Genomic DNA, 27,220 nt, shown 5'->3' on the forward strand with positions numbered 1-27,220 from the left:
TTAATATTCCGGTAATCTGAATGTTCTGAAATCTAGTATGAATTTTTCGTCTCTTAATTTCTGAAACACTGTAGTATTTAGCCTCTGTTTCTCAAGCACATAGGCTTGTTAGTTTACTAGTATACAGATATTTCAAGATTGATTTTGCGTGTAAGACCTCTTTGTTTCCACTGATAGGTCCTGGAGATCAACATTTGATTATACTGTAGATCATTATGAATTAAGATATCCTAAATATGTCATTTCTAGCTAGTCTTTCAATAGACAGATTATCAGTGTGGAAAAAGCATATCAAAATTGTATTATATCTAAAAAATATGCCTTTGCTACCGAGATGTAGTGTTTACAGTGCACTATGTCTTCTGGTATGGGCTATATCAAATTTGTTACTTTCATTGACCTCTCTCAGTCTCATCCTTAGCTTTGACAATATGAAAGTGACTGAGGTATGAGTGATGCTAGTAATACCATTCCTTATGCAACCAGTCCCTGGTATGAATGGTGTGAAAATATTGCTCATAGGGTCAATTGGTGGATGCATTTCAGTGGGCTTGGCAGACTGATATGAAATAGCAATGGCTGGCTCGGTGAGGAAAGCAATGGGAAACTACCTCACTCCTCATTTCCCTAGTACGCCTCTTCAGTAACGCCTAGGCTATTTATGACAGCTGTTGGCGGAGCTGCAGAGGATCAAACCAGCCTTCGGGCTGAATACCCAACATACATACACATCTCAAAAATAAATTCTTAACTCTCTTGGTGCCAGGCGGTAGTGCGAACATCCGCCCTTTAAATTGCCAGAGCCGATCTGGTCGGCCGTTAACAATCCAGTCGGAAGTTGCCAGAGCCGATTACATCGGCCGGCTTAAAATTCTGTGATATACATAATTTTCAGGCAACCTATAGTGACGTGCATACTTTTGTTACAACCTGTAGTAAAGGGGCTACACGTTATTGTGTGCCTGGTCTTGCTTTGGCAGTTCTAAGAGGGTGTTATACCTTCCACAAGAGTCGTTTCCTGTGTTTACAAATACCGCTAACCGGTCAGTAAGAGATTGCTCCTTGCAGTGAGTGGATTAGTGACAGGAAAATGACATGTTGTTCACGTGATTTTTCAGCAGGTATTGATGACAATAAATTAATGCAGTATTTGGAACAATGCGAAGTTAACGCGGATGATTTATCGGATAGCGATAGGGAATTTAGTTCAGAGAGTAGCAACGAAATTATACCGGACACGTCCGCGGAATCACCACAGCTAAAGAAGAGACGTTTAATTGTGTCTAATAGCACTAAAGCTATGGTGATAGATGAAACTAGTGATAACGAATATGATGATGGTGTCTCTGGAGAACATTTTGTGGAAAATTGTCCCAATGAACCCGACAACATTCCTCAACCTCCTGTCTCCTTCAAGGAAATTCTTGGACCTAAACATGCCCTACCGTCTGATTCTCCGCCCATATCATACTTCAATTTACTTTTCACTTACTCTCTGCTAAACCTTATAGTCACATATAGTCCTCTATCATTACCTAAATGCCGGTCTCCGCCGGCCAAGTGTAGCGTGCCTGCCTCTCACCCTGAGGTCATGGGTTCGAATCCCGCCCAGGTCAAGAATTTTCACCTGGTCCTGAGGGTTGGTTTGAGGTTCACTCAAATCTAAGTGACCCTAAGTGATTGCAATTGAGGAGATATCTGAGGGTGAGAGGGCGACCCCGGTCTGGAAAACCAAGAATAATTACTGAGAGGATCCGTCTCACTGACCATGATTCACCTCGTAAACTGCAGGTACCGAACTGAGCAGCGGTCGCTTAGTAGGTCAAAGCAAATCACAGCTTTAGTGCCATACATTTCTTAATTTCATAAATTCTGTTGTATTGTAAAATTATTTTTCTAATATATACTACAACCAAAAACGAGAAACTATTTTTTCTGAAAACAAAAACTATAATATCAACTACTACTTTTTACTTATTTAATAATTCAGAATTATTTTAATACTGTGTTGTCCGCACGTAGAAAATTTGTTGTCAGTATTTGCCAAACATCGATACATACACGCGAATTCTATCGGTGAGTAAAATTGTCTTGTTTTTATTAGTGATATAGGTTTGAATTTTTATTTTTTACGTTTTTATTTTTCTCGTTCAAATTAGTTATTCTATAGAATTGTATTTAGAAATACATTATACATAATTACGTATATTCTTTTGTATTGTAAATTATTTTTTCAAAGTAGATATTGAGAGAGAAAGTGCGAAAATATTTCTCTCTTCCTAAAAATAAACGTTATCGACAACTATAAATCAACAAGAAAACGTCCTTGACTCTTTATATCACTCCAGACCAGTTTCTTCTTCTACGTAGTCGATATGTAGAAAATTTCATGCCGGTATTTGCTATACACCGGTAGATATACGCAAATTTTAAAATACATATATTTCCACTGAAAAACGGCCTGGCACTTTACAGTAGTAGAGTGGAGGCGGAGCTCTGGCCTCTTCCAGCTGATGGGGAGCGGCCGACCAGATCGGCTCTTGGCTCCAAGAGGGTTAATTGAATCTTCATAGAACACAAGTACTAATAAACAAAACATTGCAAAGAACCAATCATGAAAAAACAACTTGCCTTATAATTCAAGAAAGATGATATAGGAAACAAAACAGGATGCCCATGTAATGATCAGCTGTAACAGTATTGGACTTTTGTTCCTTTACTCACCCTTAAATGCAACTTCATCTGTAGCGGAATTCATGTGACACTCAATGATGGTCCATGTTAGAAACAGTAAATAACTTGAAAGGCCCAGCATTTTGCCAGGTTACTCTGGAATAAAACAAGAAAAGAATATGTTAAGAATCCCACTTTTCAATACGAGAATTGTTTCGACTTATGATTTCACTTCAAAGGAGCCATATTTTCTAGTTTGGAATGTTCTGTATATTAGCACTTTCCTCATAGCATTGAATTTCATTCCTGTCTTGTCAATATACATTTCTGAGTCATAACCAATGCATAACTTGGATTCTAAGTATCATATTTGGCAGTGAAAATAGCTATTCTGAACTATAAACCTCTCACAGCGAAGGGGCAATCTCCCAACCACCAGTTCTTTCAAAGCCACCACACCTTTAGACTGAACAGATCGTTAAAAGTTGATTTAAATTAGATACTATGAGATTAATTATCCTCCTATCACACTTCTCATTCTGAAATACTTGAAAGTGGAATCTTATCTTTATATCCATCTGGTTTTTACTGCTCAGCTTAGTACTCTCTAAAGCAGTTCATGTATTTTATGCCTGGCAAAACATGTAAATACGTAACAGACATTGACAGACATTGACAGACATTGTGGATAAGTAACGGAAAAGGACAAATAAGTGGAAAATCTAGTCATATATAGAACAGAACATAAAAGAAACACAGAATAAACACAATGACAGGCCATTGTGGACCAAACATCAAGACATACAATATTCACATCTTCGTACACTGTTGTCTTCAAATAGATGAGCTCTCTCCCCATCAGTCCCACTCTTCTACATCCATTTCTTCTCATCCTCCAACAAGCTCATTTTTGCTTCCCATCCTTAGCAATGAGCGGCCATCTTGACAATCTTGACAGATCAGGAGGGTGGAAAATACAGGATTAAAAAAAAAAAGCTGGATAAAAGATGGGAAAATGGAAGAGACAAAATGCTAAATGTGAATTCAGATTGTAAAAGACTAGGAACACAGAAGAAGAAAAGGATTCCTACAAGTCAGAATAAGTAAGGAAAAGGAAAAAGCAAGTGACAAATCAAGTCATATACAGAAAAATAGAGGGGCCCTTGATGGGTGTTGTTGTTTGCCCTTCTGATAAAGCTGGGAAGTAGAAATGAGCTTTTGTGGGGGCTTCTAAGAAATGGATGTAGAAGAACAGGGACTTGTGAGGAGAGAGCCAATTTATCTGAAGATGCTGAATATAGTACTCATATAAAGTATACTGAACTTGGACCATGCACTGCACCATAGATGCAGGTGGGAAAGTGACATAATGAGGCTGATCTGTGACATTTGCTCCATAAGAGGTGGTTTATATTGATCGGTGATACACAATGTTTCGATTGTGTCAGTGAGTAAGGCTTTGCTGTGAAGCTGTACTTTTCAACATGTGTGGGGAGCCTAGAAAGAAGTGTACATTTCAAAGAAGAGTTCTGCAAAGAAAAAAGTTTTCTTGTTAGCACACAAAATTAAGCCAAATGAATAATATTTTGTTTCTGAAAACATATCTCCAGAAGAGATTCATCCACAGACATGGAGAAGAGAATATAACTTGATTAATTTAGAGAAAATGGAATGTTGCTTAATGAGGAAAGACCCAAACAATCACTTTCAGTTTGAACAGAACTACTGTTAGTATAAACTAGTTCAACAAAACTATAGGGAATATATCCAGACTTGAGCTTGAATCAAAATATTTGTACTGATTTCTTGTGCAACAAATTATCACAAGCAGTCCATTTTACAAAACAACTGAAACATATGTTGCCATTTTCTTACATCTGTAAATCCTATTTAATTATCTTTCAAATATAATTAAAAAATGTTTATATTCATGATTATCTTTCAATACAGGCTGTGAAAGCTTCAATAAAAAATGCTGTCGTTTCATGATGATGATTATTATTATTATTAATTTCTTGTGCCTGTTACTAGCCTGCTGCAGCCCTTATGTGGAGGAAACTGCGTGTTACTGTAAAGGATAGTTGTGAGTGATGTGTGAGTTGTAGGGATATTGGGGACATTACAAACAACCAGTTCCTGAGCCAGGGGAATTAATCATTTAAGGTTAAAATCTCTGACTCAGCTGAGAATCAAACTTGAGGCTCTCTGAACCGAAGGTGACTATGCTGACTATTCAGCCTAGAGACTGGACTGTTTCATGGTGCATCTACAAAAGAATCTTAAATTTTAAAGTTACAGAAAAAAGTTATCAGATTATTATATGGAACAGTTCAGGGTAATCCATGTGAACCATTATTTAAAGATGTTGAATTTCCCTCAGTAATACATGATTTACCGTTATTTGCAAGAAAGCAATCTCCAGCAGCAGCTGCTTAGCAAAAGATAACAAATTCATTAAACAATGCAGAAATTCTCATCAACTTCATCTTCCTTACGGAAGGAACATTCAACATCAAATCAGACACAGAACACTGTTTCAAAATTTCTGAAATTTTAAAACAGACTTGCAAAAAGCATCAAAATATGTTCATAACTATAATGATACAGAAAATGCCATTAATATTAATGGTAATATTATTTTTGTAACTTACAAGGCCCATATTTCAGTTATCCTAAGGGATAAAAACTGGTCTAGAAAGTCAAGAATAACAGCCATAAGGATATGTCATGCTGACCATGCGATATCTTGTAATGTAGGCCTTTGGTCTGAGCAGTGTTCGCTTGGTAGGCCAAGGCCATTTGGAGCTGTTGTGCCATGGGGGTTTGGTTTAGAGAGAGAAAATGAAATCAGGTTTCGCTTTCTAACTTACAGCATAGGCTTTTTAATTATACAAATCATGTAGGCTGTAAACAGTATTGAGATGATCATTAAAATGTTACGTTTATTTTTATTCCAAGGCGGAAAAAATATCTGAATACATCAAATGCTTCTAGTTTTGGCAGTTGAATAAATCTTTGTTATCAAATGTATGGCAGCGTGAGTGATTTACAAATAAAAAAGTAACAAAGAATTGTGAATGCAAATAACTGTCGAATGCAAGAAGAAGTCATGGGAAGATTTTGTTAATAACCTGGAAAGGTTTATTATACCTCACATCACAAAATTAGTTAATAAATCTCTATCAGAGGGTAAAGTACCAGCTAAACTTAAAATCACTGGAGTTGTACCAATCTATAAGGGAACAGATAAATTTAATGTTAGTAATTACAGACTAATCTCAGTATTACCTCCTTTATCTAAGATTTTAGAACAAGTGGTTAAAAAATTATTAGATTTTTTTAAAATAATAAATATTTTATCAATTTCAATGTGGTTTCTTACCTCACTTGAGTACCTACCAATAATGCTATTGAGGATATTATTATTAAATTACAATAAGCCTTAGACTCAGGTATGTTAACAGCTGGTTTATTTATAGATCTTAAAATAGCTTTTGACACAGTTGATCATAAAATTCTATTACATAAGTTAGAAGTAGCAGGCATTAGAGGTACTGCACTGGATTGGTTTGTTGATTATCTCTGTAACAGGAAGCAATTGGTAACATGTAATAATACTCAGAGTAATGTAAAGGTGATCTCAATTGGTGTGCCTCAGGGTTCTGTGCTGGGGCCTTTATTGTTTCTCATCTTCAGTAATGATATAGGTCACCTTAGGTTAAATGGAAGACTATCCCTTTTTGCTGATGGCACTAATGTTTTCTATGCAGGCTCTAGCAATCATGACCTTGAACAAAATATGCAGCAGGGTATTTCACTACTTGAAACATGGCATAATACCAATCGATTAACTATTAACCTAACAAAAACAAACTACATAATTTTTCACAAACCTCTTTATGCATTAAATCTGGATATAAATCTGCTCTTCTTCAATCATAGAGTAATTAGAGTGCAGAGTATTAAATTCTTAGGAGTGATTATAGATATAAAAATCTGTCGTGGAGTACTTAGGTGGAGACTATTTGTAATAAAATTATCCTTGTGATTGGTATCCTTAGTAGATTGAAATATAAATTCTCTCGTGGGTATGCTCTTATTGAAAGCCACATCTCTTATATGATACATATATGGGCATGCTGTAATAAAGAATTATTTGGAAAGGTAGAGAGAGAGGTCCTTAGGAAGAGAGCACTAAAAATAATTTTCAAACTACTCATTCTGACACCGACTAAAAATTTGTATAAGCATTGTATTATATTATCATTTCCAAATCCCCGCATAAAGGCTTCCATAATTATGATCTGTAAAATTCAAAATAAATTAGTCCACTCAAATACATCAATAATTACCAATTCACAGATTCATAATTATGAAACAAGAATTATTTATAACATTCGCTACACTCATATTCATTCTATATTTATGGTCAAAATTCTCTGTGGCATTTTTCTATAACTATGTATAACTCACTTTTTAGAAAAATATTAAAATGTACCAACTTTATCTATTATGAAGAGTAATGTAACTAAGTACACCTATGTTCATAAAAAAACAGAACACTTTGAAAGACTAGAGACAGGAAGTTCATATTCACAGAACATCTTCATTAGTCTGCAGAAATGATTAGCATTTCTGTCACCTAGGTTCAGCATGTGTCGTGCTGCCTAGTAGGTACTGGGTCCTCCATGGCCACTGATAACTTGTTCCATACATGATGGCATCGACACGTATCAAGCGCGAATGGCATCCAAGGGCATAGCCATCCATGGTGCATTCACCTGGTTCCACAGTTCATTTTTGGTGGTTGGCATTGGGTCACAGTGCCACACACGTCGTTTCACCTTATCCCACACATTTTTGCTTGGCAACAACTCTGGTGATTGGGTAGGCTAGGGCAACAGTCTGACATCCTGTGATAACAAGAAGGCACGTGTTCATGCAGTAACATGTAGTCGCTCATTGTCCTGCTGAAATGTGGGTATGTGGGAAACTGGGAGTGAGATTTCTAGATCCTAATGGGTGGGTAGGAGACAGGGATCTGCGCTCAGATGGCCTTCACTTAAACCGCAGTGATACATATAAGTCAGGAAACGTGTTTAGAAGGGTTATAGGCAGGTACATTCAGGGAAATAGGGTGGCCTAGGGAGCAGTGTTAAGCAAACAGGGAACTGGAAATCAAGAAGGGATGACATAAAAATGTTAGTGCTCAATTGCAGAAGCATTGTAAACAAAGGAATCGAATTAAGTAATTTAATAGATATATACTTACCAGATATTGTAATAGGAGTTGAATCATGGCTGAGAAATGATATAATGGATGCAGAAATATTCTCATGGAACTGGAGTGTGTATCATAGAGATAGGATAGGAATGGTAGGAGGGGGAGTATTTATTCTGGTGAAAGAAGAATTTGTAAGCTACGAAAAAGTTAAGGATGAAAAACATGAAATTCTGGGTGTAAGACTCATCTCTAAAGATAATAGGCAACTTGATGTATTTGGAGTGTACAGACCGGGAAAGGGTAGCGCTGACGATGATTCAGAATTATTTGATAAGATATTCAGCTATGTGGGAAACGATAAGGAAAAGAACGTGATTGTAGCGGGTGATCTCAATTTACCAAATGTCAATTGGGAAGGAAATGCGAATGACAGGAAGCATGAACAACAAATGGCAAATAAGTTAATATGGGAAGGGCAGCTGATTCAGAAAGTGATGGAACCAACCTGAGAGAAGAATATTTTGGATGTGGTGCTGATAAAACCAAATGAGCTCTATAGAGAAACCGAAGTAATAGATGGTATTAGTGATCACAAAGCTGTTTTTGATGTAGTTAAAAATAAATGTGAAAGAAAGGAAGGTATTAAAATTAGGACTATTAGGCAGTACCACATGGCTGATAAAACAGGCATGAGGGAGTTTTTAAAAAGTAACTATGATCGCTGGAAAATGGTAAATAAAAATGTAAACAGACTCTGGGATGTGTTTAAAGCAATTGTTGATGAATGTGAAAATAGGTTTGTACCTGTAAAGGTCGTAAGGAATGGTAAAGATCCACTATATTATAACAGAGAAGTAAAGAGACTAAGAAGGAGGTGCAGGTTGGAACGAAATAAAGTTAGAAATGGTTATGGAAGTAAGGAGAAATTGAAGGAACTTACTAGGAAATTGAATCTAGCAAAGAAGTCAGCTAAGGATAACATGATGGGAAGCATAATTGTTGGTCATACAAATTTTAGTGAAAAATGGAAGGGTATGTGTAGGTACTTTAAGGCAGAAACAGGTTCAAAGAAGGACATTCCAGGAATTATTAATGAACAAGGGGAGTGTGTATGTGAGGATCTTCAAAAGGCAGAAGTATTCAGTCAGCAGTATGTAAAGATTGTTGGTTACAAGGATAATGTACAGATAGGGGATGTGAGTAATACTAAAGAAGTATTAAAATTTACCTATGATAACAGTGACATTTACAGTAAGATACAAAAGTTGAAAACTAGAAAAGCAGCTGGAATTGATAAGATTTCTGGGGATATACTGAAGGCAATGGGTTGGGGTATAGTACCATATCTGAAATACTTATTTGGTTATTGTTTGGTTGAAGGAGCTATACCAAATGAATGGACAATTGCTATAGTAGCCCTTATGTATAAAGGAAAGGGTGATAGACATAAAGCAGAAAATTACAGGCCAGTCAGTTTGACATGCATTGCATGTAAGCTTTGGGAAAGCATTCTTTCTGATTATACTAGACATGTTTGCAAAATTAATAACTGGTTTGACAGAAGGCAGTTTGGGTTTAGGAAAGATTATTCCACTGAAGCTCAGCTTGTAGGATTTCAGCAAGATATAGCAGATATCCTGGATTCAGGAGGCCAAATGGACTGTATTGTCATTGGCCTGTCTAAGGCATTTGATAGGGTAGATCATGGAAGACTACTGGCAAAAGTGAGTGCTATTGGACTAGGAAAAAGAGTGACGGAATGGGTGGCTATATTTCTAAAAATTAGAACTCAGAGAATTTGAGTAGGCGAAGCTTTATCTGACCCTGTAATAATTAAGAGGAGAATTTCTCAAGGCAGTATTATTGGACCTTTTTTTTCCTTATATATGTCAATGATATGTGTAAAGAAGTGGAATCAGAGATAAGGCTGTTTGCAGATGATGTTATTTTGTACAGAGTAAGAAATAAGTTACAAGATTGTGAGTGGCTGCAGGGTGACCTCGATAGTGTTGTGAGATGGACGGTGTTCAATGGTATGATGATAACAAGGTTAAAAGTTAGGTTGTGAGTTTCACAAATAGGAAAAGTCCTCTCAGTTTCAATTACTGTATTGATGGGGTGAAAGTTCCTTTTGGGGATCTTTGTAAGTACCTAGGTGTTAATATAAGAAAAGATCTTCATTGGGGTAATCACATAAATATGATTGTTAATAAAGGGTACAGATCTCTGCACATGATTATGAGGGTATTTCGGAGTTGTAGTAAGGATGTAAAGGAGAGGGCATATAAGTCTCTGGTAAGACCCCAACAAGAGTATGGTTCCAGTGTATGGGGCCCTCACCAGGATTACTTGATTCAAGAACTGGAAAAAATCCAAAAAAAAAGCAGCACAATTTGTTCTGGGCGATTTCCGACAAAAGAGTAGCATTACAAAAATGTTGCAAAGTTTGGGCTGGGAAGACTTGGGAGAAAGGAGACGAGCTGCTCGACTAAGTGGTATGTTCCCAGCTGTCAGTGGAGAGATTGCGTGGGAGGACATCAGTAGGTGAATAAGTTTGAGTGGTGTCTTTAAAAGTAGGAAAGATCACAATATGAAGATAAAGTTGGAATTCAAGAGGACAAATTGGGGCAAATATTCGTTTATAGGAAGGGGAGTTAGGGATTGGTATACCTTACCAACAGAAATGTTCAATAATTTTCCAATTTCTTTGTGATCATTTAAGAAAAGGCTAGGAAAACAATAGATAGAGAATCTGCCACCTGGGCGACTGCCCTAAATGCAGATCAGTAGTGATTGATTGAAATATGGCGTCTGGGGTGTGATGCAGAAAGGGTACAGCTACGGGTCGCAGGATGTCATTCACGTAGGTCAAAGTGGTCACAGTGCCCTGGACATGCACCAACAGTGATTTGTGATTGTACTCAATAACACTCCACACCATAAAGCCTTGAGTTGGCACTGTATGTCTTGTGCGAATGCAGTTAATGTGTTGCCTCTCCCCCTGTGTGGCAAACCAAAAACCCTTTCTGCTGCCATTCTTGTCCTCAGTGACATTGTTCCATACATCATTGCAGTCTAATATGTTTATACACATTAGTCAAAAGTAGGCAGAAAAGTGGACAACGCGCTAGTAACCCAGACAATAATAAACGGCGACGGACTGTCACTCCTGATAGTGTAAGATGTGTTACACTGTTCCACTGTTGCACCAGAGCCGAGGAGGACGCAGATCTGTCCTGCAATGCAGTTCGAATGAGGTGTCAATCATCTGTGGAGGGTGGTCTGCGTAGTGCGACCAGACCCATCTCGTCATGTTCTACGGCCTTCTGTGAACCATTCTGTACACACAAGCAGCAATTTCCCAGATGGATGCATCATATTCTCTCATGCCAATTATGTTCCCTCTTTCAAAATCACTCATTTGATGGTACGGTTCTCGTATATGTCTGCGAGGCATCCTGCACATCTGCTCAAGTCACGCTGATCCATTACCTTCAGTTTATAGCGATAACAAGAGCCGCAGACACATTTTACCAGTCGGTGGTGGTGTGCCGAGATATCGATGTGGACCATGAACCTGGCAGCCGATGTGGTTCAAATGCTAATCATTTCTTCAGAACACACTAATGCACATGTCCTGTGAATATGAACTTCCTATCCCTAGTCTTTCAAAGTGTTCTGGTTTTTATGAAAATGAGTATACTTAAAGTAGTATGGTATTTATGTTTAGGAAGCTTTGTCCTATCTTATTACATTATGTTACATTATATATTTACTCTATTTTGTAATTACATTGTGAATATAGCTGCTATTGTAATTGATCTGTATTGCACCAAAAATGAACCTTGGCTCGGGTGCCTATATTGAAATGAAATGAATAAAAAAAAAAAGTGGTAGGGAAACCTTTCTGGACAGTAATAAAGAATTTTAGAAAGGGACGGGAAAAGGAAATTAATAGTGTTTTGAGTAAAACAGGTAAACTCATAATAGATCTCAGGAGTCATTGGACAGGTGAAAGGTAGGTATATTTTGAAAATATTCTCAACGTAAAAGAAATCATTCTGGATGTCGCAAAAAAATCAAGCTCATGGGGAGGAGGACAATCATGTTAGTGAAATTATGCTTGAGGGAGGGAGGGTGCGATCAGTGGTTGAGAGGAAGTTGGGTGAAAACCAGTGTGGTTTCAGATTTTCAGTATGTGCCAGTTAATTGAAAAATACTTCGCGAGGAAAAGACAGTTATGTTTATGTTTCGTAGATCAAGAGAAGGTGTATGATAGAGTACCACAGGAAAAGAAGTTAGACATACTGAGGGATTATGGGATTAAGAGTAAATTATTAAAAGCTATGAAAGGCATTTATGTCGATGATTGGACTACAGTGAAAATTGATGGTTGAATGATTTCTCACTTTAAGGGTCTTACAGGTGTTTGACAAGTCTCTAATATTTCACCTTTGTTGTTCATAGCTTACATGGATCATCTACTGAAAGGTATAAAGTGGTATGGAGGGACTCAGTTAGGTGGAAATATAGTAACCAGTTTGGCCTATGCCGATGACTTGGTTATAATGACAGACTGTGCAGAAAGCCTACTTTTTAATATCTTGGAATTTGTACATAGGTGCAGTGAGTATGATACAAAAATTAGTATTAAAGAAATCTAAGAGAGCTGAATGTCAGGTTGGGAATACAAAATTGGAACATATAGATCATTTCATGTATTTAGTATGCGTATTCTCCCAGGATGGTAGTATAATAAGTGAGATTGAATGAAAGTGCATCAATGCTAATGCAATAAGTTCGCTTTTGTAATTAACAGTATTCTTTAAAAAAGGAAGTCAGCTTTCGGACAAAACTAGCTTTACACTGTCTGTTTTCAGGCCAGATTTACTGTAAATGAGTGAAAACTGGACGGACTCAGGATATCTTATTCATAAGTCAGAAGTAACAAACATAAAAGCTGCAAGAATGATCACAAGTACAGGTGAAAACAATGGAAACAATGGCAGCAGGGTATTCAGAATGAGGATATAAAGGCTAAGTTAGGAATGAACTCAATTGATGAAGCTGTATATGCATAAATCAGCTTCGGTGGTGGGGTTATGTGAGGTGAATGGAGGAGGATAGGTTACCTAGGAGAATAATGTTGGTCATTGAGTGTAAGAGAAGTGGAGGGAGACCATGATGACAATGGTTAGACTCAGTTTCTAATGATTTAAAGATAAGAGGTATGGAACTAAATGAGGCTACAAGCCTAGTTACAAATAGAGGATTGTGGAGGCAGTTAGTAAATTTAGTAAACTGCTGACTGAAAGGCATGACAGAGTATAATTTAGATACTTTTCATTTGTTTTACAATTTGCTTTCAATGCAAGCTCACCCTAACCGCATGGTCAATTCATTTGGTGAGACGATGTCACTCTGATATCAGAACCACATGAAAGTATGTATGTATGTATTACCCCCAAATTTCTGTAAACGCAGTCCATCTCCTGCTTTTCCTCCTGTGGGTGGGGGGCAACCATGGTATGTCATAAGAGGCTATTAAAGGGAGGACACCAGGGGCTCTGAGCTTGTAATCATTGGTTGACAACCATGAGGCCCCTACCTGACCCTATCATTATTCATGAACTTGTTCCAGTGCCTCACTTTCATCTTTTCTATTCAATCTTTCTTGGTCAGCTCAAGTTCCCTTCCAACTCCAATGGTAGAGTTGCTAGGCTCAGGGAATCTTTATAATGCCCTTTGTGGTCCTTCTCTTCTTGTACTTCTTCTTAAAACAGTGAAATGAAATTTAAATGGCATATGGCTTTTAGTGCCGGGAGTGTCCGAGGACACGTTCGGCTCGCCAGGTGCAGGTCTTTCAATTTGACACCATAGGTGACCTGCGTGTCACGATAAGGATGAACTGATGATGAAGATGACACATACACCCAGCTCCTTGCCAGCAAAATTAACCAATGGTGGTTAAAATTCCCGACCCTGCTGGGAATTGAACCCAGGACCCCTGTGACCAAAGGCCGGTACGCTAACCATGGAGCCGGACCTTAAAACAGTAATGATCATCATCTCCTGATTTGGCATGGAAACCAAAGTCACTTTTAAAATATTTTTTAATGTGGAGAAGTAGATCAAATTTAATAAATATGCTTCCAGAACATGTTAATACATAAATAAATTCTTAAGACATTGTTTTATTCTGTTTAGTGTTTTCTTTATAACTGTTATGGAATGAAGGTTCTACCTTTAATAGTTTGTTCTCCCTTTCCCCACACATCACCATAAATCTCCTGGCCTGAGAGGCGGCGTCCCCGTCTAAGAGATTCATCTCTCCCATAAAGGATGGAATGAAAACAGTTTAGTAGTAATAGTAACAATTCGAGCAATATAATAGCAGCATGGTAATCTTTCTGGTCATCCATGGAATATTTACGGATAATACTACGGTAACATTCAGACCAGTTCAGAATAATTCTGCTACCGTACATGACAATAGACGGTACTACCTGCGATTGTCAGGCCGAAAGCGACCATTACCAAATTGGCACCCAAAGGAGGGACCAACGGCTACGGGCATAGGAGTCCTCTCTTAGGAGGCCAGATGAAGTGTTTGTTTAGGAAATGACACATAAATTCACCCGAAAGGAGAACATGACCAACGGTTTAGACGGTGGAAGAGGACCCCAATCCCAATGGCAGATAAAACGGAAGAACTTTCTCCGGCCAGCAACGTCTGTATTTCAGTGAAGCGGTTGCAAAAGGCGTTTGTGCTCCTGAGGAGCGGCCTAAAGTTGCACCTGACAGTAGGTATAAAATGCTTAGTGGTGTGGTGATCCCACCGTAATAATAGCCTAAGTATGAATATGGTACTTTTGAACTTGGCTTGGAAAAAGTTAGGTCATATCCTGCAAGTGTCATGCAGCTCCTTGGGTGCTGGGGGGAGTGTGAAAAATGGGCGACCAGTAGCCAACATCATGGACGTGGGCACACTCAACCTTATGACCCAGACAGGAAAGGGAAAGGAAGTGGTGGATTTTATGGAGAAGGAGGGTATAGAAATGATGGGGTCGAGCAAAGTTAAATGGAAGGGGAAAGGGAAGAAGAGAACGAGGAAAGGAAATACACTATACTGCAGTGGTGGCCGAGATGCAAAAAATGGAATAGACGGTAGAGTACATCAGCGACAGGATAATGAAAATTAGACTCTGAATGATGAATGAAGTGAAGGACTTCATACAAGTGTATACACCACAAACAGGGAACGAAGAGGATAATATTGAGCAATTCCCGGAGAAACTACCAAAGGAAATAACTAATGTGGAAGTGATTATGATGGGAAAAAGAATGAGGAATAAGGGAAACTAATCAAGTTTTGTGAGAGGAATGGAATGATTTTGGGCAACACATGGTTTTCGAAGAAAAACAGCAGGAAAATTACAAGATATGGCTGAAGTAAGAGAAGAATAAAATCAGTAATTGGTTACTTGTCTGCCTCTATGGTGTAGTGGTTAGTGTGTTTAGCCCCACCCCCAGAGGACCGGGTTCAATTCCCGGCTCAGCCACGAAATTTGAAAAGTGGTAGAGGACTGGAACGGGGTCCACTCAGCCTCGGGAGGTCAACTGAGTAGAGATGGGTTCGATTCCCACCTCAGCCATCCTGTAAGTGGTTTTCTGTGGTTTCCCACTTCTCCTCCAGACAAGTGCCGGGATGGTACCTAACTTGAGGCCACGGCCACTTCCTTCCCTCTTCCTTGTCTATCCTTTCCAATGTTCCCATCCCCATGCAAGGCCCCTGTTCAGCATAGCAGGTGAGGCCGCCTGGGCGAGGTACTGGTCATTCTCTCCAGTAGTATCCCCCGACCCAATGTCTCATGCTCCAGGACACTGCCCTTGTGGCCGTAGAGGTGGGATCCCTCGCTGAGTCCGAGGAAAAAGCCAACCCTGGAGGGTAAGCAGATTAAGAAAGAAAGAAAGAAAGAAGTTAAAATGCTAATAGGAAAATATTGGTATCTCGGGAAGTACAAAATCGATTGCTGGAAAGAAAGATTGAAAAATGGGAGGAACTTTGCCTTTATCTCTCAGAAAACGAGTCAATCGCGAATTTCGGCAGATTATATATAAAACGTAAAGCATTCAATTGTAAATTTCAGTACAATACCGTAGCGAAGCACGGGTATCTTACTATCTATCCATCTTCTATCTTAATCTGTTTACCCTCCAGGGTTGGCTTTTCCCTCGGACTCAGCGAGGGATCCCACCTCTACCGCCTCAAGGGCATTGTCCTGGAGCTTCACACTTTGGGTCGGGGATACAACTGGGGAGAATGACCAGAGGATGGAGGGATGAGAAGATTGGAAGGGCCGTGGCCTTAAGTGAGGTACCATCCCGGCATTTGCCTGGAGGAGAAGTGGGGAACCACGGAAAACCACTTCCAGGATGGCTGAGGTGGTAATCCAACCCACCTCTACTCATTTGACCTCCCGAGGCTGACTGGACCTCGTTCCAGCCCTCGTACCACTTTTCAAATTTCGTGGCAGAGCCGGGAATCGAACCCGGACCTCAGGGGGTGGCACAGAGGCGGACATCTTACTAGTAAATAAATAATAACCCATCACTCTCCATCCACATGAAGTCATACATTCACCGATGCTCCTGCTCTGAACTATTCCACAGCTAATACACGGAATCATCTCACATAATTTACAATGTGAATAATCATCATCATCATCATCTGTTTACCCTCCAGGTTCGGTTTTTCCCTCGGACTTAGCGAGGGATCCCACCTCTACCGCCTCAAGGGCTGTGTCCTGGAGCTTCAGACTCTTGGTCGGGGATACAACTGGGGAGTATGACCAGTACCTCGCCCAGGCGGCCTCACCTGCTATGCTGAACAGGGGCCTTGTGGAGGGATGGGAAGATTGGAAGGGATAGGCAAGGAAGAGGGAAGGAAGCGGCCGTGGCCTTAAGTTAGGTACCATCCCGGTATTCGCCTGGAGGAGAAGTGGGAAACCACGGAAAACCACTTCGAGGATGGCTGAAGTGGGAATCGAACCCACCTCTACTCACTTGACCTCCCGAGGCTGAGTGGACCCCGTTCCAGCCCTCGTACCACTTTTCAAATTTCGTGGCAGAGCCGGGAATCGAACCCGGACCTACGGGGGTGGCAGCTAATCACGCTAACCACTACACCACAGAGGCGGACACAATGTGAATAATACCAAAATCAAATGCTGTTGAAATTTAATAAAATGCCTAATACCCTCCCAAGAGGCTGAATAGTTTTCCCCCTCCTATATCCACACATCCAATTACCCATCTCCCGCATCTTTCATCCATTCAGACCCCGCCCGAAGCTCCTAGCCAGAGAGTGGGCATTATCCTCCAGGTGGCCCGCCCCATCCCTTCAGGATGGGGAATGTAAACAATTATAGATAGATCAAAAGTATGTTATGAATTTGAAATACGTGGTATTTATCATCATCATCATCATCTGTTTACCCTCCAGGGTCGGCTTTTCCCTCGGACACAGCGAGGGATCCCACCTCTACCGCCTCAAGGGCAGTGTCCTGGAGCTTCAGACTCCTGGTCGGGGATACAACTGGGGAGAATGACCAGTACCTCGCCCAGGCGGCCTCACCTGCTATGCTGAACAGGGGCCTTGTAGAGGGATGGGAAGATTGGAAGGGATAGGCAAGGAAGAGGGAAGGAAGCGGCCGTGGCCTTCTGTTAGGTACCATCCCGGCATTCGCCTGGAGGAGAAGTGGGAAACCACGGAAAACCACTTCCAGGATGGCTGAGGTGGGAATCGAACCCACCTCTACTCAGTTGACCTCCCGAGGCTGAGTGGACCCCGTTCCAGCCCTCATACCACTTTTCAAATTTCGTGGCAGAGCCGGGAATCGAACCCGGGCCTCCGGGGGTGGCAGCTAATCACGCTAACACGTGGTATTTATAAGAAGCTTTATTCCATATGAGAACCGTAGGGAGTGGAAGCCAACTTACTTTGACCGTATTTGAGTTGCAGGTAGGAATGTGGGGCTGAACAGTTCTTACATTTATCCTACTTTATAGGTCAAGATCTTACGGGCTCCTTTCAGCACTGTGTTGTGGTCGAGCGGTTAGCGTGCTGGCGTGCTGCAGATAAGCACGAGAGTTCGAATCGTTGAGAGGGAAAGAATTTTTACTCAGCACCGATCATAAGATTTCCTATATAATTGGGTACCCTCGTCACGTGGACAAGAAGCAAAAGGGAAGGTGTCGTGGCGTCGTCCTTGTGGCCTGCTGGGACTTGTAAGATAATATCGGAATAGGTATGCTGATATGGATGGACATTGGAAAAGGAGCAAGTCGCGAGAGAGGTGAAAGGGGAAAATGGTGCGAACGGGAGGGAAGGTTTCAGGCTTGAGGAAAGATAATTGAGTGCATCGCCTGTGAGATAGACAACCCGCATTGCAGGGTTCAATGACCTACTGTATTTTTAAATCATCCGACATAGAGTACCCCCTGCAATTAAGACAGCCGGGGGTAGTGGCTCCGGTGGCCCCGTGGTACCGGACCTGTGCTCGCTTCGACGTGTTCCCAAGCACTAGCCCACCCTTATACCTAAGTCTACCAGCAGACCAGAACATCCAAAGTTATTCCTGGTTCTTGATTGGGTGTCCACGTCACGTGTTCACGCATGCGCACTGCTGTCTGACTTGGACTTAGTAAAACAAAGATTGGAATTTGTTCTCCTAAGGTAATTAATATACACGGCTTGCTTTCGTGTCTCACTTCTTTTCACCATTATTCATTAAAATGTCTGATGATTTAAAAATAGGCCATTGAACCCTGTAACGCGGGTTGCCTACCTCACAGGCGCTGCACTCAATTATCATTCCTCAAGCCTGAAACCTTCTCTCCCGTTTGCACCATTTTCCCCTTTCACCTCTCTCGCGACTTGATCTTTTTCCCATGTCTTACATCCGTCCATATCAGCATACCTATTCCGGCATTTTCTTACAAGTCCCAGCAGGCCACAAGGATGACGCCATGGCACGTTCCCTATTGCTTCTTGTCCATGTGACGAAGTTATCCAATTGTATACAAAGTCTTATTATAGGTGCAGAGTAAAAATTCTTTTTCTCTCGAAGATTCGAACTCCCGGGCTAAACTCCTGCATGTCAGCACTCTAACCGCTCGACCACAACACAGTACTGAAGAAAGCGCGTGATATCTTGACCTATAAAGTACGATAAATGTAAGAACTGTTTAGCCTCACAGTCCTTGCCTGCAACTCAAATACGGTAAAAGTAAGTTGGATTCCACTCGCTACGATTCTCATACGGAATAAAGCTTCTTCTAAATTACTTCTTCTACTTCTTCCTCATCATCTGTTTACCCTCCAGGGTCAGTTTTTCCCTCGGACTCAGCGAGGGATCCCACCTCTACCGCCTCAAGGGCAGTGTTCTGGACCTTCAGACTCTGGGTCGGGGATACAACTGGGGAGAATGACCTTTACCTCGCCCAAGCAGCCTCGCCTGCTATGCTGAACAGGGGCCTTGTGAAGGGATGGGAAGGTTGGAAGGGACAGGCAGGGAAGAGGGACGGAAGCGGCCGTGTCCTTAAGTTAGGTACCATCCCAGTATTTGCCTGGAGGAGAAGCGGGGAAACCACAGAAAACCACTTCCAGGATGGCTGAGGTGGGAATCGAACCCACCTCTACTCAGTTCCACTTTTCAAATTTCGTGGCAGAGCCGGTAGTCGAAACCGGGCTTCCTGGGGTGGCAGCTAATCACGCTAACTACTACATCACAGAGGCGGACCTTCTAAATGACACGTATTTAAATTTTCTAACATACTGTTGACTACTACTAAAAAGTTTTCATTTCTCCCCTAAAGGGGGAGGCGGGCCTCTTAGGCGGTAATGTCATCTTCAGGCCGAGAGATATAGGTTATTATAGTCAAGGTGATACTCGGAGAAGGTGAGGGGGTTGGCGGGCGCGGTCTATACTAGGGACTGTCCCAAGATTCGCTTTAGTGCAGGGGAATGGAAAACCACGTAAAACCCATTCTCAGGACAGCCGACGGTGGGGACCAGCCGTGAGGTCCAGCCCTTTCCCGTCTCCCGAATAAGAGATGTAGAGCCGTGGCCATCTCTCCTCTGCTCGGTTGGCCAGTCTGAGTGCAGAGCTGTCGGACCACGGACCAGCCGTGGCCAGTTGTGGGTCGAAAATGTTTGGGTTGGGAAGAATTGAGAGAAAGAAGAAGAGCTGCTCGACTAAGTGGAATGTTCCGAGCTGTCAGCGGAGAGATGGCGTGGAATGACATTAGTAGACGAATAGGTTTGAATGGCGTCTATAAAAGTAGGAAAGATCACAATATGAAGATAAAGTTGGAATTCAAGAGGACAAACTGGGGCAAATATTCATTTATAGGAAGGGGAGTTAGGGATTGGAATAACTTACCAAGGGAGATGTTCAATAAATTTCCAATTTCTTTGAAATCATTTCGGAAAAGGCTAGGAAAGCAACAGATGGGGAATCTGCCACCTGGGCGACTGCCCTAAATGCAGATCAGTATTGATTGATTGATTGATTGATTGATTGATTGATTGATTGATTGATTGATTGATTGATTGAAACCCACTCTGCATCCGCCAAATTACTTCTGAGAAAAAATTACAGACCCCCAGTGGCAAGCGAACGCCAGGTCAGTAAGGGTATCTACTTCACCAAAATAATCTACTAACAGGTTCCTGAATTCACTGGATACAAGGTAATAATATTTAGGCTAATTACCAGTTATCTGGACTTTACAAATTTCGCCTAGATTTTGCAAGTTCCTGTAGCGAATTAACATTAACATAAATATCATACTTAAACCCCTAATCTTACAGTTTAATGCTTGAAATATTCACCCCGGTCCGCCTCTGAAGAGGGTAAACAGATGAAGAAGAAGAAGAGGAAGAAGAAGAAGATATTCATCCAATATTTCCTCATTTCCTAATCACTTCTTCCTTCTCACCTCACGATGGTTTCCGTCTTATTCCGAATTTGTATAGTCCGATTGTTCGATTGTTGCCGTAGTTCAATACTCCGTAAATGTTCCTTGGGAGCAGCAGCGGTTCTAAATAAATATTTTAGGTGGGCCAAACTTAAAATTGTTTAGAAATATGTAGTTTTTCAAGTGAGCAACATCCAATTGAAAGTCTATATCTACAATAAAAAGCTCTGCTATATAAAACGAAATCCTTTTTTTCATTTGTTTGACGTCACCAAACCGTCAAATTAAAATGAATGCAGTCACACAATCGTAACATTTCAGAGATTAAACGAAATGCATTCTAAACCAGTCCGCCTCATTGGTGTAGTGGTTAATGTGATTAACTGTCACCCCCGAAGGACCGGATTTGATTCCCAGCTCTGCCACGAAATTTAAAAAAATGGTACGAGGGCTGGAACGGGGTCCACTCAGCCTCGGAAGGTCAGTTGAGTAGAAGGGTTTCGATTCCCTCCTCAGCCATCCTGGAAGTGGTTTTCCGTGGTTTCCCACTTCTCCTCCAGGCAAATGTAGGGATGATACCTAATTTAAGGCCGCGGCCACTTCATTACCTGTTCCTTCTCTATCCCTTCCAATCTTCCGATCCCTCACAAGGCCCCTGTTCAACATAGCAGGTGAGGCTGCCTGGGAGAGGTACTGGTCCTCCTCCCCAGTTTTATCCTCCAACCCCAAAGTCTCACGCTCCAGGACACTGCCCTTCAGGCGGTAGAGGTGGTAGCCCTCGCTAAGTCCGAGGGAAAACCAACCCTGGAGGGTAAACAGATTAATAAAGAAAGAAAGAAAGAAAGAAAGAAAGAAAGAAAGAAAGAAAGAAAGAAGAAAGCATTCTAAACTATTTTTGAAGAACCATTCATTACAAACATGTGAAATATGATCCGGTTACATGGTGTGCTGAAGACATTTTACTGAATAATGGTGAGAAGGATATGATATCCGCGAAAACTGAGAAGCGAAAGCAAGGCGGAAGTACCTTAGGAGAAAAATGTCAAAACTTTATTTTATTTATGATGTACAAGTGTGACACACACACACACACACACACACACACACACACACACACACACACACACACACACACACACACACACACAGACACACACACACACACACACACACAGGTAAAACAGGTAACTGAACTCCGCGATGTGGGTTGCCTACCTCACAGATCCTATGCTCTTATCTGCCGCTCACACCATTTTCCTCCACCTTTCTCACGACTTGCTTTTCTTCAAACTTTTTTTATATCCATACATCTCATGGCATGTATTGCGATTTTTTTTCGCAGTTCCCACCAGTTTCCCGTGATGATGGCATGATCCCATCCCTCAAGCTCAGTGATCGCAAAACATCGGGAATTAATGACGTATTGTGAATACTACCCGCTTGACACAGACAGGTTGGGGTGTGTTCGTCGTTGTGGGTGAACGCAGAGGAGGGGGGGGGGGGGCTGGAGGTGGCTGTAAATACCGGCTCTACCGTCATTGTTCACAACAGAGGAATAACAAGAGAAAGCAGGGCGGAATTGGGCCTATATTCATTTAATATGCACTCATATTTTTTTTTTTTCATTGGAATGTTTGCTTTAGTCATTATCATAAGGGAACTATACATTAGTTCACTAGGTTTTCAAAATCGAGGGTTTACTCATACTTAATCCTTGTTAATTGTTAATTGTGCATGATAGCTGACATTTGTTGAGCGGGTTCTTCATGATTTCAGGATGTTCATCTTGGAAGAAGAAAAGCAATGTTCAGAAATGTGGGTAGACACAAACAGCTGTGATTCTGGCAGCAAGTAACCTGAGAAGTGGGTATTTAGAGGGGTCGACATTAAAAAAGTATCTAAAACAATACAGTCTTTATACTTGCTGTTGCCTGGCTGAGTGGCTCAGACGGTTGAGGCGCTGGCCTTCTGACCCCAACTTGGCAGGTTCGATCCTGGCTCTGTCGTGAACGGCGGCTCACGACGCGCCTTCCGCGTATTAACGAGAGAGCGAACGGGTTCGAACGGGATTCGAATCCGTGAACTCCAGGGTAGAAAGCCTGTGATTTAAAAGTAGCAGGCATATGAACGCATGTATATATGAAGGGAAATGATAGGAGAGTTTGTGTATATTCATAACTCATAATTCATAAAGGACAGTAATAATAATAATAATAATAATAATAATAATAATAATAATAATAATAATAATAATAAGAGAAATAACAGAATATTTCAAAGAAGGATTTAGAATATTCGATGTTGCGTAGAATTTCATAAGCCAAGAGCTTTGTGTCTCAATATTGTGAAACATTGTGTAAGTAAAATGCGCACTTCTTTTGGGTTGGAAATATACTGCGCCCTGGTGGGGGTGTGATAAGCGTCATGCAATTATGATGAATTATTGAGGAATATATATTTCATTTTCAGAATAAAGAATATCTTACTGTACATACAGTAAGAGCAGGCCAGGCCGAGATGGTATGGTGAAACATGCACAGACTGTTGTCTCCACTGAGATTAACAAAAACAATGAACGGCAAAATTAGAATTCTCAGAAATTGTGACAAGGGGGAAAGAGGAAGGCACGAGTTGTTGACAAGTTGCGGAAAGTTTTCATAGCCCCGGGCAGAATAGGTAGTGGCAACAGCGCAAAGAGCTGGGTGCAGATTTCTGAGAAATGATGGCAGGGTATCTCCATGTACTAGCGGGAGTTGAACGCGGGGTTGGCACTGGAAGAAAAAAATATGAGCCTTCCCGGTCCCGTGGTTTATGTGGACCAATAGAAAATTTCATCGACCAGTCGCAGGTACGCCAACTTCGTATTGTAAGAAGCACTAGCGAGGCTAACTCCGCGGATTAAATTGATAGAAGGAATTTAGGAGCCTTACTATATTGTAAAACTTATAAAAGGTTAATAATTGCGGGAGATTGCATGGTGTAATTCTGAGAATTCATGAATGCTATCCGATGATTGGCTGGAGGCAAAGGACGCCAAATAGAGCGCGAAATCCCAGGCCGGGATACGGCAGCTAAGTTCGCAAATATATCCATTACCAGCGAACGATAATAGTTGAGAATTGGTATAGAGCCTTTGAGAACATAATTACATCATTGGATATCATATTTAAGCCACGGGACGAACCGCAAATTGTCGTATGAAGATATCTGGACTGCGCGTCCTAAGATAACCTCCCCTGAACTCGGAAGAGAGGGGATACAAGTATAAATATGAGGTCGTGGACAAGGACTGACAAGTACTTTTGACAAAGCGGTCGGAGCTGATACCACGCCTGGGCTGCGTGACAACTTCTGATATTTTGTTCGAGCCGTGATTACGCCAGGGGTGCGTGTGTGTACTTACTCGTGGAGTAGGGTTCGAAGTATTATATTGTTACATAGTACAGTGATTCATGACGTGATGTAGCTCATATTACAGTCTTGAGCAGTATACTAGTATGAAGTGTTTCAAATAGACAGGACTCAGTAAAGCATAACTTACGGAGTGTGAGATTCTACCAACAGATTAGGAAGTGCGTTACGTGAGAACGGTCACGAGTGTTTATGTCACCTAGTAAACAGTCGATTCTAAACTGATACCTGGTCAGCTACACGAACGTGAGACGGGAAATTCAAGTGCGCGCACGGGCCGTTGTAAAGGGGATCCCGAGGTATCCCATGTTCCTAGGGTCCGGGAAAGGAATGAAGAATGTATATCTACATTAAGTGGGCTAGATACAAGGCCGAGAGTGCAAAATTTGTGAATAGAATTTAGGGTGGAAATTATTCCAGAGTGCAACAGTTATTTTATTTGTTTTTATTCAAAATGTGTAAAGTTGAAAAGGGTCAAGGATTAACTCTGCAAGCTGGCATGAATACCAGTGGAATGCAGGGCTAAGACTGGACGGGGCCTGTGCTTCTCGTCCGGCTTAGCAGACTACAAAAAAGAGATGAGTAACCTTTTCAAATTTTTGTAGATTGCTATCGTTAGGGGGGAGGAAATCATATTATTTTATCATGGTAACTTGATTGTGAAACGAGCCGTTTCCGGCTCGTATAAATTCAAAGATAGATTAGACAAAGGGACAAATTAATATGTACATGATTAGATCGAGCACTCATCATAATTTTGATTATTAAATAGAGTATAGTAGGGTTGAGTTGTTCATTCAAGTGCTTGAGTTGTTTGATGTGATATGGAGCACGTTTCACTTAAAGATAATGTTAATATTCATTTAGAAGTGCTTCCAAAGTGTTTCTCCAGTATCGGAACTTTTATAGATATTAAGGCATGTTGTTAAGATAATCCAGAGGTAGGGTTGCCAAGTGATATATATTGTTGTGGGACGGAATGAAGTCCATTGATTTGTTTGTAAATATCGCGAAGTTGGCCAGTGGACAAAATAATAATAATCTGTAGAAGTGTCGGAGTAATAAATTAATATTGGGTAATGTGTAAAGGCGTGTTTAATAATAATATTTGAGAATAAAGGCACGGGCCTAGTTGGATAGAATGATGGCAAATCAAAGTAATTTAAATGTGAAAATATTATGTGGCATGAATATTTTATTTGGGCAGTGAATCCGATTTTAACACTAATTGTTGATTTAACGTTTAGGAACTCCATAATAATCATAAAAAAATATTTGGTAGAAACGAGATAGGCATTTTGATAATATGGTCACGCTATGTTTGAGGCCCAGAGTGATTTGAGCCAAAAGTTGAGATTTGGAGTTTTGTGGGACAGAAATCCGGCTCGAAATGAAAGTGAATTGTACTGATGTTAATGAAGAAATAGATGGATCTTAAGGCCTACATAGAGGTTGTATTTCTATACCGGTGATATGAGTGGCAGAAGAGAGTCCACACACCGAGGGTTAATTAATGAAAATGTTTTGAAGAGTTCCGATGGATAAATGGACTTCAAAATGGAAAAGGAAGGAATAATTTAACACTTGCAGAGATTGGAGGTATGTGCCCAACTGCGAAGTGTTATGGGATTTGAGAATTGTCTTAGGAGCATATGGTCTCCATGAATTAACGACAGTACGAACATAAGGGTGCGGGTTCGAACACTATTATGTCCCAACCGATGTGAATTCGGATCTTGGTGATTTCTGTGTGGGAGAGAACGTATGTGACTAAATTATAAAGATGGGGAATAAAAATAAAGATTCTCGAGAGCATAAGAATATTAATAATAATAATATTCCAAGTAAATCATGTCTGGATTGATTAGTGCCAAAATAAATCGGAATTGTAAAAGGGGTTATGCGTTAAACATATTAAGAGTGGACTACCGTGTAACAAGCGGAATTATTTTTTTAAATTAATAATAATAATAATAATATTTGAAGAATCAGAAGAAGATTTTATTTATTTATTTATGAACACAATAATGATGTTGGGAGTTGAAATGAAAAATTTGAAATTATTAAATAATAATAATAATAATAATAATAATAATAATAATAAATATTTGAAGAAGAAGAATAAGAATTTACCTTTTTATAATTTGGACATAATAATGATGTTGGGAGTTGAAATGAAAAATTTGAGATTTTTAACTAATAATAATAATAATAATAATAATAATAATAATAATAATAATAATAATAATAATGAGAATATTGGAAGAAGGAGAAGAAGAATAAAAAGGAAGCTACTTTTTTATGAGAATAATAAGAGCGAGTAGTTGAAGTATTATAGCGAGGATGATTACGGGTGACGATAATCACGATTTACACTATTAATAATAATAATAATAATAATAATAATAATAATAATATTTGTTTATATTTTTATTTTATTTTATTATTTCGGATGCTGATGATGAATGATATGAGGGAGGTCAGCTGGCGAATTAACGTAATAATGTCAAGTGTTGTGAATAATAAGTTTAGTTGTAAAATGAAGGCAAATCCCTACATCTGGACCATTAGGTTAGAGTCGCTTTGTCGTTTCCTTCAACTAACGATTAGCATATCTTGGTTAGGAACCCGGGGAGAGTTTGTAGTTTCCCGGGTTGGTCTCATCTCAATCAAAGTGGAGGCGATAACATAGTTCATGTGATCGCGCCCACTTAGCCAACAGGTAATTGGTCCATGACTAAAAATGGTCATGGTGTTAACGAAGGTAAATATGATACCTTCAGATATCAACGGTTCCACCACCCAAATGGAAGGGTGGTCAGAAGTGATAAATATTATGTAATCATTTTTCAGGAATAATTTGCCAAATTACCGGCAAATCAAGGGTCAACAGATTTTGATTGTGTGTAAAAATTATTTTGTTTACTT

This window comes from Anabrus simplex, chromosome 1 (genome assembly GCF_040414725.1).
Source record: "Anabrus simplex isolate iqAnaSimp1 chromosome 1, ASM4041472v1, whole genome shotgun sequence".
In the NCBI taxonomy this organism is placed as follows: Eukaryota; Metazoa; Arthropoda; class Insecta; order Orthoptera; family Tettigoniidae; genus Anabrus; species Anabrus simplex.